The sequence below is a fragment of the Geotrypetes seraphini genome, chromosome 6, assembly GCF_902459505.1.
Source record: "Geotrypetes seraphini chromosome 6, aGeoSer1.1, whole genome shotgun sequence".
NCBI classification, from domain to species: Eukaryota; Metazoa; Chordata; class Amphibia; order Gymnophiona; family Dermophiidae; genus Geotrypetes; species Geotrypetes seraphini.
In genome coordinates, this window is record NC_047089.1 from 164,284,129 (window position 1) to 164,296,501 (window position 12,373).

Sequence of the window (12,373 nt, forward strand, 5' to 3'; positions counted from 1 at the left end):
ACTCCCTGCGCTAAAAAATGCTATTGCGATTTAGTAAAAGGGGGCCATAGTGCAAAATATAGACAGCATATATAAATTCTCAAAGCAGACACATTTTGATCACTAAATTGAAAATAAAACCATTTTTCCTACCTTTGGTAATTTCATCAGTCTCTGGTTGCACTTTATTCTTCTGACTGTGCATCCAATATTTCTTCCATTTTTTCAGCCTCCTGTATGCTTTCTCTCCTCCAGACCTCATTCCCTCCCCAAACTTTTTCTTTGTTTCACCCTGCCCCTTCTTTCTTTTTCTCTCTCTCCATACCCCCTTTTTTTCTGTATGTCTGTTTTTCTCTCTCTCACCCTGCCCCCTTCTTTCTCTCTCCACACCCTCTTTCGTTCTGTATGTCTGTCTTTCTCTCTCTCTCTCTTTCTGTGCCCCATTTTTCTTTGTTTCACCCTGCCCCCTTTCTTTCTTTCTGGCTTCCTGTCCCCCTTTTCTTTCTTTCTCCCTGCCCTCCCCTATGCCACCACCATTGGGAAAATGCTGCCACTGCCACTGGGGAATAGGCTGCCATTGCCGCCATCGGGAACAGGCCGGTGCCGAGTTCGCCCTGCTTCTCTTCCCCACGGGGCCGACCAACTCTCGCCACCCGATGTCAATTCTAACGTCGGAGAGGATGTTCTAAGCCAGCCAGGCAGCGATTGGCTGGCCCAGAACGTCCTCTCCGACGTCAGAATTGACGCGAGTGGCGAGAGTTGGCCGGCCCCACAGGGAAAAGCAGGGAGAACTTGGCGCAAGCCTGTTCCCGATGGCGGCGGTGGCACTCAAGTGGCTAAAGAGCCGCAATTTGCCGACCTAGGGAGAACACTGGAGGGTGGCCAGCAGTGCACCCCCTTGGGACGTAAACCCGGGGCGGGGCGGACCGCCCCCCCCACCCTGGTATGCCACTATCTGTACCTCACTCCCTCCCTATGACCAAAAATTCTCCTTTCTTCTATTCCCCGTGTACACAATCATCTCTTTCCCTCCCTTCCTCTCTCCCAAGTCCATGACTTCTGTGTCCAAAAACCCATTCTCTCCCCCACCTCAGCATCTCTTTCCCTCCCTTCCTCTCTCCCAAGTTCATGCCTTGTGTCCAAAAACCCATTCCCTCCCCCACCTCAGCATCTCTTTCCCTCTCTTCCTCTCTCCCCAATTTCATGCCTTGTGTCCAAAACGCACTCCCTCTCCCCTTTTGTGTTCCGCGTTTGCCTCTCAGCCCATCTTTGCAACTTTCTCAGCAAAACGGAGCTCGAGCCGCGAGGCTTGTCTTCTGTTTCCTGCCTGCCCTGCCGCGCACAAATAGCCGACCGGAAGTATTCTCCGACGTCAGCGCTGACATCGGGGAACACTTGTGATCGGCTATATGTGAGCGGCAGGGCAGGCAGGAACAGAAGACGAGCCTCGCGGCTCGAGATGTATTGAACTCCGCGGGTCCCCCGTCTAGCTCTCTCCTGTCCACGTGGGGCGAACCGCCCCTCCCCCTAGACTGTGGCCTAGGACCCTGGGGGAGCCCGGGCCCCCTGTCAGCTCCGGGCCCCTGAATGCAGGACTGGTGGTACGGCCCTGATGGCGGCCCTGTGTGAAATGTTACCATTAAACGGAGAGACAATCTGGACTCTTTAGAGAAACTCATTGCACAGTCTCGATCTAGGGAGCGGAAAGAAAAAAAATAGGGGGGGGGGCGGGGCTCAGGGCGATGAAAGCTATCTAATGTAACTCTTGAGCCCGTCCACGATTTAGGAGCGAGAGAGAGAGGGAGTGCAGGCTGACCATCTCTCCTGCTTTTGAACCAGGGCAGAGGCAGAGCCGGGGAGGGAGGGAGTGACATCATCATCCCGAAGTGAATAAGGTGGGAGAGCAATTTCAAAGCCTCAGGCAATGGCGGCTCCTCGACCGATCCGCGCTTACAACGGCCCCACACTCGCGGTCTGGCTGGCTCCCCCACCAAAGCCCTTTGCGGCGGCAGCCCCTCCCGCATCCGTCCTCGCATCCCATGCCTCTCCGAAGGCCGGCTCCCAAGAAAATGCTACTCCTCTGTCCAAAGTCACAGCGGCAGCCTCCCTTAAGAGGCATACCAGCATCGGAAGCCTTGTCTCTGATGTTGTGACGTCAGAGAGGTCTCCGATGCTGGTGCGGCTCCCGAGAGAAGCCGCCGCCGCAGCCCCAAACAGAAAAACAACATCTCCAGCCCCCAGAGAAGCCCCGGACACAGGGCCTACAGACGCAAGAGGAGCTGCCACCGCGAAAACCCCCAGCAAGGGAGCCAGTGAGACTGCGAATGCGGGGCCGTTGCAAACAGCTGACTTCTTCGGCTTCCCCTATTATCTCCACTGCCATAGTCTCTTTTTTAATCTGGGGAAACCGCCGTGCAGAAAATGCCATTGCTGGAGAGTAGGGAGTGCCGTGCTTTAAAATTTCTGTCGCGCGTGGGGCCGTAGTAAGCGCACATGTGCACTCTTACCGGCCACGGACCTACAGATCATGGAAGCACGCCAATAAGAGTGCGCATGCGCCACTTAGGGTTTTATTATAAGAGATGATTTATGAATGCTCCCTAATTCTACCTTTTTGGACTCAAATATGGACTTTTATAAAAACTGTTTCAAATTGTACTGCAGAACTATCCTTTGATATAATTATAATGCGATCTCTTCATCCTTGCTTTGCTAACTGTTCCTGTGAACCACATCTGATTGATATTCTACTGTCAGTTGGCCTACAACAAGTCCTACAAAACTGGAAATCCGCTTCCTTTTTAAACTTTACTTTCTGGTGAAACTCAATATGTTTATACAAGCGATACGAGCAACATGCTATGGATAAAAGACAATCCCATCTCCTTACTTCAGTACGCAATATATGGACACGCATTGACGAATATATATGCTCTCTCTGATTATGTGATACCTATACTTTAACACATATGTATATCCAACAATTTTATTAGTACATCCCATATTTACATGGTGCCAATCTTCTGTATACTGTTATAGTTACATGATGTTCATTATTTCTGGTTTTCCTCATTACTCAATAAACAAATTGAACTGAAAAAAGTCTCTTAGATTGTGAGCCCACTAGGGACAGACTTGCAAATCTCATATGTACCACATTAATAAAAAAATTTATATATATATATATATAAAAAGAATGCAAAAAGTATCCGAATGAAGAAAATAAGAAGAGAGACACTGGCAAGTTAGATGCAAAGCATTGATAAAGAAAGCTAAGAAAGAATATGAAGAGAAAATTGCCAAAGAAGCAAAAACTCATAACAATTTTTTTAGGTACATCAAAAACAGAAAACCCATGAGGGAATCCGTGGGGCCATTGGATGATTAAGGAGCAAGAGGAGCACTCAGGGAGGATAAGGCCATAGCAGAGAGACTGAATTAATTATTTGCTTCAGTCTTTACGGAAGAAGATGTAAGAGATCTTCCAGAACTGGAAATGGTTTTCAAGGGTGATGATGTGGAGGAATTGAAAGAAATCTCGGTGAATATGGAAGATGTACTAAGCCAAATCGACAAGTTAAAATGTGATAAGTCACCTGAAACGGATGGTATACATTCCAGGGTACTAAAAGAACTCAAACATGAAATTGCTGCCCTGCTGTTAGTGATCTATAATCTGTCACTAAAATCGTCTGTAGTACATGAAGATTGGAGGGTAGCCAATGTTACGCCGATTTTCAAAAATAGGTCCAGGGGAGATCTGAGAAATTACAGACCAGTAAGCCTGACTTTAGTGCCGGGCAAAATGGTGGAAACAATTGTAAAATATAAAATTGTGGAACATGTAAACAAACATGATTTAATGGGACAGAGTCAGCATGGGTTCAGCTGAGGGAGACTTGCCTCACCAATTTGCTTGACTTCTTTGAAGGTGTGAATAAACTTGTGGATAAAGGTGAGCCGGTTGATGTAGTTCAGTTCTCAACTTCTTCAAGCCAAGTACCCCCTAAGTCTAATAAATATCAACCAAGTACCCCCGCCCAAGCTCTGCCCCAGACTTGCTCAAGCTCCACCTCTGATCTCCTCCTCATATTAATAGTACTAATTGTAATGCAATTTCTTCTATCCATCCATCCATTTTTCTTCCATCCTTCCATCCATTTTTCATATACACACAATATAATCTTAATACATAATGGCAAATTTAAAAAACACAAAGCACACTGTATGCAGAGAAAATGTTAATCATCATTTATATTCGGTTTTTTTTCAAAGAGGTCAAGGCAGATGACTTTAAAATATGCAATGTCACCTCAGTAACAACTATAGAAAAATAGACAAATATAGTGCAAAATATAGACCGCAGATATAAATTCTCAAAACTGACATTTCGATCACTAAATTGAAAATAAAATAATTTTTCCTACCTTTGCTGTCTGGTGATTTCATGAGTCTCTGGTTGCACTTCCTTTTGACTGTGCATCTAATATTTCTTTCTTTCTGCCTCCTAAATGCTTCCTCTCCTCCAGACTTCATTCCATTACCCAAACATCTCTCTTTGTCCCTCCATGAGTCCAACTTTTCTTCCTCTCTTCCACCCCCATTGGCAACATGTCTCCCTCTCTCTGTCCTTCTCTCATTCCCTCCCTTGCGAAAAGGGAGTGGGGAAAGAGAGAGAGATCCAGGGTGCATCTCTCCTACTCCCTCTTCTGCCACATCCAACATTTCTCCTACCTTTCCACCAGTCCAACATCTTTTTATCTCTGCCTCATGCACGTTTCCTTTCTTCCAGTCCTCATTCTTTCCCCCAACCAACATTTATCTCTCTCTCCTTCCATGAGTTCAACTTTTTACTCTCTGTTCTCTCCCCCTTCTCCAGTGTGACATTTCTCCTTCCCTCCTTTCTGCCCTCCTCATCCATCTTTCACTCTTTCTCCATGAGTCTAACACGTTCTGCCTCCTCAACACTTCCTCTCCTTCAGACCTCATTCTCTTCCCCAACCAACATCTCTCTGTCCCTCCATGAATCCAACTTTTCTTCTTCTCTCTCCCCACCCTATTTGCAACAAGTCTCCCTCTCTCACTGTCCATCTGTCTTGAGAGATCCAGGCATCTCTCCCACCCCCGCTACTGTCACATCCTACATTTCTCCCTCTCTCATCCCCCGGATCATGTGCAGCATTTTTATCACTTTTATATACCAATAGAAAGAAATATTTTTTTCACTCGGAGAATAGTTAAGCTCTGGAACACATTGCCAGAGGTTGTGGTAAGAGTTTATAGCGTAGCTGGTTTCAAGAAAGGTTTGGAACAATTTCCTGGAGGAAAAGTTCATAGTCTATTTAAACTAAATAATTGATGGAGCATGTATGGTTGGGCAGACTAGATGGACCACTCGGGTCTTTATCTGCCATAATTTACTATGTTACTATGAGACAGACATGGGGGAAGCCATTGCTTGCCCTGGATTGGTAGCATTGAATGTTGCTACTCTTTGGATTTTGGCCAGGTACTAGGGACCTTTATTGGCCACTGTGAGAATGGACTACTGGGATAAATGGACCATTGGTCAGCCCCAGTAAAACTATTCTTATATTCTTATGCTAGTGAAAAGCAGGTTGCAGTAGTCTAGGTGAGAGGTGATGAGGGTATGGATGAGTGTCCTTAGAAAGGAAGGGTCTGATATTAGCATATTGTAGAGAAAGAAATGCAGGTTTTGGCAGTCATTGGATTTGTGAAGATATGTGAACTCCTACAGGTTGTTAGTCTGACCCTTATCAGCCAGGTTACTGTTGGAATTTTTTGGAGACAACTGTTCTGTTGTTGATGTAAAAGTTCAGGTTACACCTCTATACAGCACTGTTGAAAACCCAATCATTCTGAAAAGTCTGTAATGATGCACTTCAGATGCTTTGGGAAGCCGTATCAAGAGAGCAAATTTTCCTTTTTTGATTTTTTTCTTTTTAACAGATTTCTTATCTTTTGTAACTGTGGCTTTTATGTCCCTGGAGAAAGCAGAATTATAGTTGGCATAAGTCGGTATATTAAATTTGAATAAACCAAACCATTATTGAAGCTTTTTGCCTGCAATATTAGTGCCATAATTATCCTACTGAAATTTTCTTGGCTTGATTTGGAGGGAGTATTTTTCAGTTTCACCCCATCTTGACTCCACACTGTAAGCGGCTGCTACTCATATGATATTAACTAGAGTTTAAGCCCTGCACTTCTGATCTTGGTAATCCTATCAATATTGTCCGCAAATCTGTCAAGCTGTCAGATAAGTCAGCATCCTACTCAAAAATGTACTTCCAATTATACCCTTTTTTGGAATTGAAGATTGGAATGTCTAACAAATGGTTTATAAAGTACTTTGTGAGACCATTTCACTACAATATTAACAGCATGTTCTTTAAAAACCTACTAATTTAACTTGATTACTTAAAAAAATAATTAAAACCACAGCACCTGTTTGTTAATGTCTCATAAATTTGTAATGCTCATGATTCTCAATTTTTTGGACTCCAGGGAATAAATGGAAAAGACAGGCATTTATGTATCAAAACATTTTGTCCCTATGTTCTTTCCCCAACTCCTTTTGACTGCAATGCAGAAAATTGTAGGTGCTTTGCAGATTAACAACTGTTTATGAAATTAATCAAATTAAATAATAATACAAATACATTTTACAAGAAACAGCTTTAAAAATCCTGGATTACTTAAATGAAGAATAAATTATTTACAGAGGAAACAGGTGTGATATTGTGGCTCGGTTATGCTTTCTTTTTCAGACTGAAATTCTTCTGAACTATGTCCACCCTAACTGTTCAACAAGATAAAACTTATTCCAATACATTTCTGTCACATATAAGGCCTTTACATAACTTATCTCACATGAAAATGAAAAAAAAATTGAGCTCTGGATTAAATGGGTATAAGTATCAGTGCGATTACCTGGAAATTGTGAATTTAGTTGAACACCACATTTTTTTTTTTTGGGGGGGGGTGGCTGCTGAAAAACCAAATCCCTAGAAAATTAATTATAATCAAAAGCAAAAGATTATATAATCCGGGAATAAAAGAAAAACATGAATGAAAAAAACTTCAATAAGATTTTTATAATGACGGTTTTAGGAAGGGAAAAAAAAGGACATGCTTATATTAGATATACTAGCTTTATAGCCCGTTACATTAACGGGTGCTAGAATATATGTGTGTGTCTGTCTTTATTTTTTCTCTCTGTATCCTTAGCCGCTTTTTTCCTGTCCATTCTCCCTTCTTTTACCTCCCCTGTGTCCACCACCACCCCTTCACTGCTCCCCTTATCCGCAGCAGCCCTTCTCCCTTTGTTTTACCTCCCCCCTGTCCATCAGCACCTCTTCCTGCTCCCCCTGTCCAGCAGTAGGCCTCCCTTCATTTCCCCCCCGTGTCCATCATCACCTCTTCCTGCTCCCCCTGTCCAGCAGTAGGCCTCCCTTCATTTCCCCCCCCTGTGTCCATCATCACCTCTTCCTGCTACCCCTGTCCAGCAATAAGCCTCCCTTCCTTTTTACCCCCCCTGTCCATCATCACCTCTTCCTGCTCACATTTCCCTCCCCCTCCAGGTCCCTGTGCAGCAGTAGCAGCATTTTCCCCCACCCCCTTCTCTACTCTTACCACGATGTGGCCTGCTCCTTTTGGCCCCTCCATCTTCCATTCCCGCGGTCTAGCCTGCTCTAAGGCCCCCCCCCCTTCCCTTATTGTGTTCCCCGCAGGCAGGCCCAGCTTCTCCCTGCACGTTACCTTTTTTTCATTCTGTTGCCCTCCCTCGCGTGGTTGCCTGCCTGGTCCCATTGAGCGGCTCGTGGCTGAAGTCTTTTTTTTTGGCGCTTCCCTGCCCTGTGTTTGTTTTGGTGTTTGTCTCTTTGGCTGATGTATGTGGAATTTTTTTTTCTGTGTCTCTCTCTCCTTTTATTTTTTCTTTCTTTCAATCATTTTCTATTGCTCCTTGTCTTTAAGGGTTTTTTTTTCCTGTGTGTGTCTCTCTCTGTTTGTATATGGAGGTGTCATATGTCAGCAATTTTTTTTTTTTTTTTTGTAATAACTGAAGTTTCACAGAGTAAGTTGTTTTTGTTTTTTGTTTTTTTTTAAATGTATATTACCAGCATTCCCTCCCTCTCCATTTCCCTCCCCCCACACTACTTTCCTGTGCAGCAGCAGCATTTCCCCTACCCCCCCTTTCCCTTCCTGCAGTATGGTTGGCTCCCTTAGTCCCTTTCCGCCCCCCACCCACTTCTCTTCCAGCGATCCCAACAAACCTGCTACACCAGCAGCGTCTGCAGCACTGTACACACGCTGCTTCGGGGCCTTCTACTGCCCTGATTTGCTCTGCTTCTGTGCCAGAGTAAATCAGGGCAGTAGAAGGCCCCGAAGCAGCGTGTGTACAGTGCTGCTGGAGTCGGGACCGCGGGAAGGTTTCTAGAGAGTAGCTGAACAGGTCACCAGCAGTCAATGAAGGGCTGCTGTCCTCGGGGGCAGAGCCGTGGCAGGAGTTTGAATTTACAGTTTGCGGTCTGGCGGCCGTCCTCGCGCTCCGTCCACCGTGCGCGTGGGCTGCCTCTGCCCCCGGGTGCGCTCGGCGGCGATGCTTTTGGCAGCCGTTGTGAAGGGGCGGCGTGGTGCGGTGTGTATTGTGAGATGGAGAGCAGGGAAGGGTGCGCATGCGCACTTGTCTTGCAACATCCCGACAGAAAAGGGATCAGGGACACGCGAGGCAAGTGCGCATGTGCGGGCTAGCATTTTATTATTTAAGATATAACTGGGAGAAAGAGAGAGGCAGAAGTTTCTATTGAGCAGAACGAACATATGAATCTAAGAATGGCCAAGGTGATTTGTTTCGTGTCAAGTTTGTGGAAGATCGAGAAAACAATTTCTTCTCATATGCATAAGATTCAAATTTATGGTACATACTTAAAGAGTTCCACCAAAAAGTGTAGTCTAGCAATGAGGATGATTTCCAGTTTTTCAGAATATGCATTAGAGCTGTCACGAACATGGTGTCAATGAGTTTAGGCGGGCAATTTGATTGTGCAAAACATGGGTGTTGAGAACGAAGAATTATAATGTCCATGGAGATCACTTCTGAACATTTAGTGATAGATTTTATGGTATCCCAAATACGAAGCCAAAAGGACATGAACCATATTGCAGTGGAAAAGCATGTGATCGAGAAGTTCCGGGTGCTTTCAGACAGTTCCAACAGGTAGAATCTTGTTGTAGATTCGCTTTCCACTTACGATATGGAGTCCATACTGCATTCCACATAACAAAGTACATTGATTGTGAAACTCTGGATGATAAAAGAGGACGATTTGTGGAAGACCAGAAGAGTTCCCAATCTATTTCAGAAAGCGTGGTTTTCAAAATAGAGTCCCAATGGTTCATAGATTGAGTTGAAAAAGTGAAGAAGTGATCTCTTAGTATACCATAAAAAAGAGATATTGCCTTACCCTTCAGTAAAGCCAGAGTAGACTCTCTCTTTCTCTCTCTCTATCTCTCTCTATTTCTCATTCTCTCTCTCTCTTCCTTTATCTTTCTCTCTCTTTCTCTTATCCCTCCTGCTTCTCTGTCTTCTTCTATTCCTTTTCTAAGCAGTTCCAGATACTCTGGATCCTTCTCATTAATCTAGTTTTATTCAAATGATTGTAGATACGAATATTTGATACATGATTTTTATTATGATCTATATGTTTGAACTGCTTTCTGTTTATAATTCCTATAATATTCAATAAAATCATTGAACTAAAAAAAAAAAAAAAAAAAAGATATAACTGGGAAAGTTTTTCATGCCAAATTGGATCCTGAATACCATCAAGATTTAATCACTGTACTTAAAAAAAAAACCAAGAAATCTTTTAATATATCAACATGGTCCTTTTAGAAAAAAATAACAAAACTTAGAACAATACTGACAAGTTGCCCATACTACTCTGGAAAGAGTGATAAAGCTTAAAGCAACATTGGCCACAATATACATAATGACCCTTTTATCAATTCTTGTGACAAATATTAGTGATATTTAATGAACTTTTAGAAAGGTAACTAAGCTTGACATGATGGTATCCATAAAGAAAAGAATCTGACAGAGCTATGTTTTGTCCATTGAGAGCTGCATCAGTGAGAAATATAATGAAATACAGTTTCACCTGTAATAATTAACAGCTCTTGTTTCTGACATACGTTACCTATAAATAAAGGGTTTATGTACATTATTCAAACAATTATCACAATATAAGAATGAACATTGCAGCATGCTAAATATTCAATATGACAAAGTCCTGATACAATGAGCTATTACTCTTGCTTATTGCTCATTTGAAGTTTATTTTACTGCATCACAAATAAAAGACAATATCTAAGCAGTTTACAATGTCAAACTACATCAGAAAATGAGGAAGGGCTAAGACAAATAAGGTCTATAGAGTTTCCTTAGAAAATTAAAGATTAGGGATATGTAATTTACCCTACAAAACAATAGGGAGGAGGGTTGTGAAATGCGTATGAAGTAATGGAGTATGCAGTGCAAACAAAAGTGTTCGGCAGTGCAAGCCACCAAGGAGACTGTTAGGGATGAGGCTGTTGATGGGAAGGCACCGATAAGATTTTAGGAGAGCCTTGAACTTTTTAAGAGAAAGTTCAGCAGGAATATTGAATGGAATCTTGTCTTTCTGTCCAACTGCAAGATTATCTGGAAGTAGTTCAGGTGTTTGCTCTGGTTCATTGGGCTTTCACACAGGGTATATAGCTCAGAAAATGTACTGGTATTCTTTGTGGAAGAGATTTGCTATGATTTGGACAGACTTGGATTTGGCCTGTTAGTATTGCTGGATCTCTCTGTGGCATTTGATACCCTCAATCATGCTATTTTAATGGCAAGGCTACAAGAGATGGGAGTAAGAGGAATAAAGGGGCATTTTAGATAGGATTTCCCTCTTTCTTTTACTGCTTCATTCAACCACACTGACCATCCTCATTTTTTTGATTGAACCTTTTATATAAAGAATGGACTATGTTTTGGGGCTTCCAATTTGGAATTGTGCCAAAAAGACTGGAAGGTAGCAAAGGCAATGCCAATTTTTTTAATAGGTTCCAACACAATCTAGGAAATTACAGATCTGTGAGCTCAATGGTGGAAGTTATTGTTTATTTATTTTAAAATATTTTTATTCCACTCATTTCACTGTTCATGGCAGAGTACAATCAAATATACACAATTAAGAAAGACATTATAATACACAACATAAGACACGAAGGCCCCTTTTATCAAGCTACGTTAGAGGTTTTTAGCGTGAGTTGGCGCAGTAAATTCTTCGATGCTTATAGAATTCTTATGAGTGTAGGAGCACTTATCTCACTGGCACACAATAAAAACCTTTAGCTCAGTTTGATAAAAGGGGGAATAAATAAATGACATGAGAGCTTTCTCCAGATTTCACAACCAGGGTCATACTAACCTCCTCTTCTATTAAACTGTGCTAGCAGTTTTTAGCACAGAGAGCCTCGCTGAATGGCCCGCGCTGCTCCCGATCGCTCAAAGGAACTCTATGAACATCGGGAGCAGCGCAGGCCATTCAGCATGGCTCCCCGCGCTAGAAACTGCTAGCGCAGTTTAATAGAAGATGCCCTAATGGGCCTTTTTACAAAGCTGCAATAAGTACTATAGCGTGCTTACCGAGGAAAAAAAAAAAAGAATGGCTTAATTTGGGGATGTACACATGCTACCCATGCTCTAAAAATGAAATTCATGTTTTAGTGCTAGGGTCAGGTGTGGGTATGGAGAATGGGTGTATTCTGTCCTAATCAGATATTGCCGCATGGCAGTAGGGGCTCATATGCTAATGGCCACACATTAATGGGAAAATTAGCATGTGGCCATTAATACTAAGGGTTCCTTTTACAAAGCCATGCTAGGACCTTAACGTGTGGAATAGCGTGCGCTAAATTGCTGAGTGCGCTAGCCGCTACGCCTCCTTTTGAGCAGGTGGTAGATTTTCGGCTAGCGTGCGCTAATCCAGTGCATGCGCTAAAAACGGAGGCCTAAAATTAGAGCCCTAAAATTAGAAAAATCTGTCATTTTATCCCAGAGGTAAAAATGGCCGTAGTATATGAAGAAAGACCCATGCAAGGGTACACTAAAGCCATTTTTGACCACTGTTTGGTAAAAGGGCCCCTAAGTTAGGTAAACTATGATGGGTATGTTTTCTGAAACAGATAGGTCCTCGAGATGTTTTCTAAATTGCAAGAGTGAGTCAATTTTGTGTAAATCTAAAGGTTGACAAATTCCATAGCTTTCGAACAATAACTTGAAAGGTGGATGAGCGAAGGCCAAAAAGGCAGCTGAAAATAGGAACTTCCA

The 12,373-nt window shown here is 43.0% G+C and overlaps 1 protein-coding gene across 3 annotated transcripts in view; it reads right to left on the reverse strand.

Moving 5' to 3' along the window:
- Window positions 1-12,373, reverse strand: part of COL4A2 (collagen type IV alpha 2 chain) — a 426,713-nt gene that overhangs the window by 251,465 nt on the left and 162,875 nt on the right. The gene's annotated exons all lie outside the window — the stretch shown is intronic.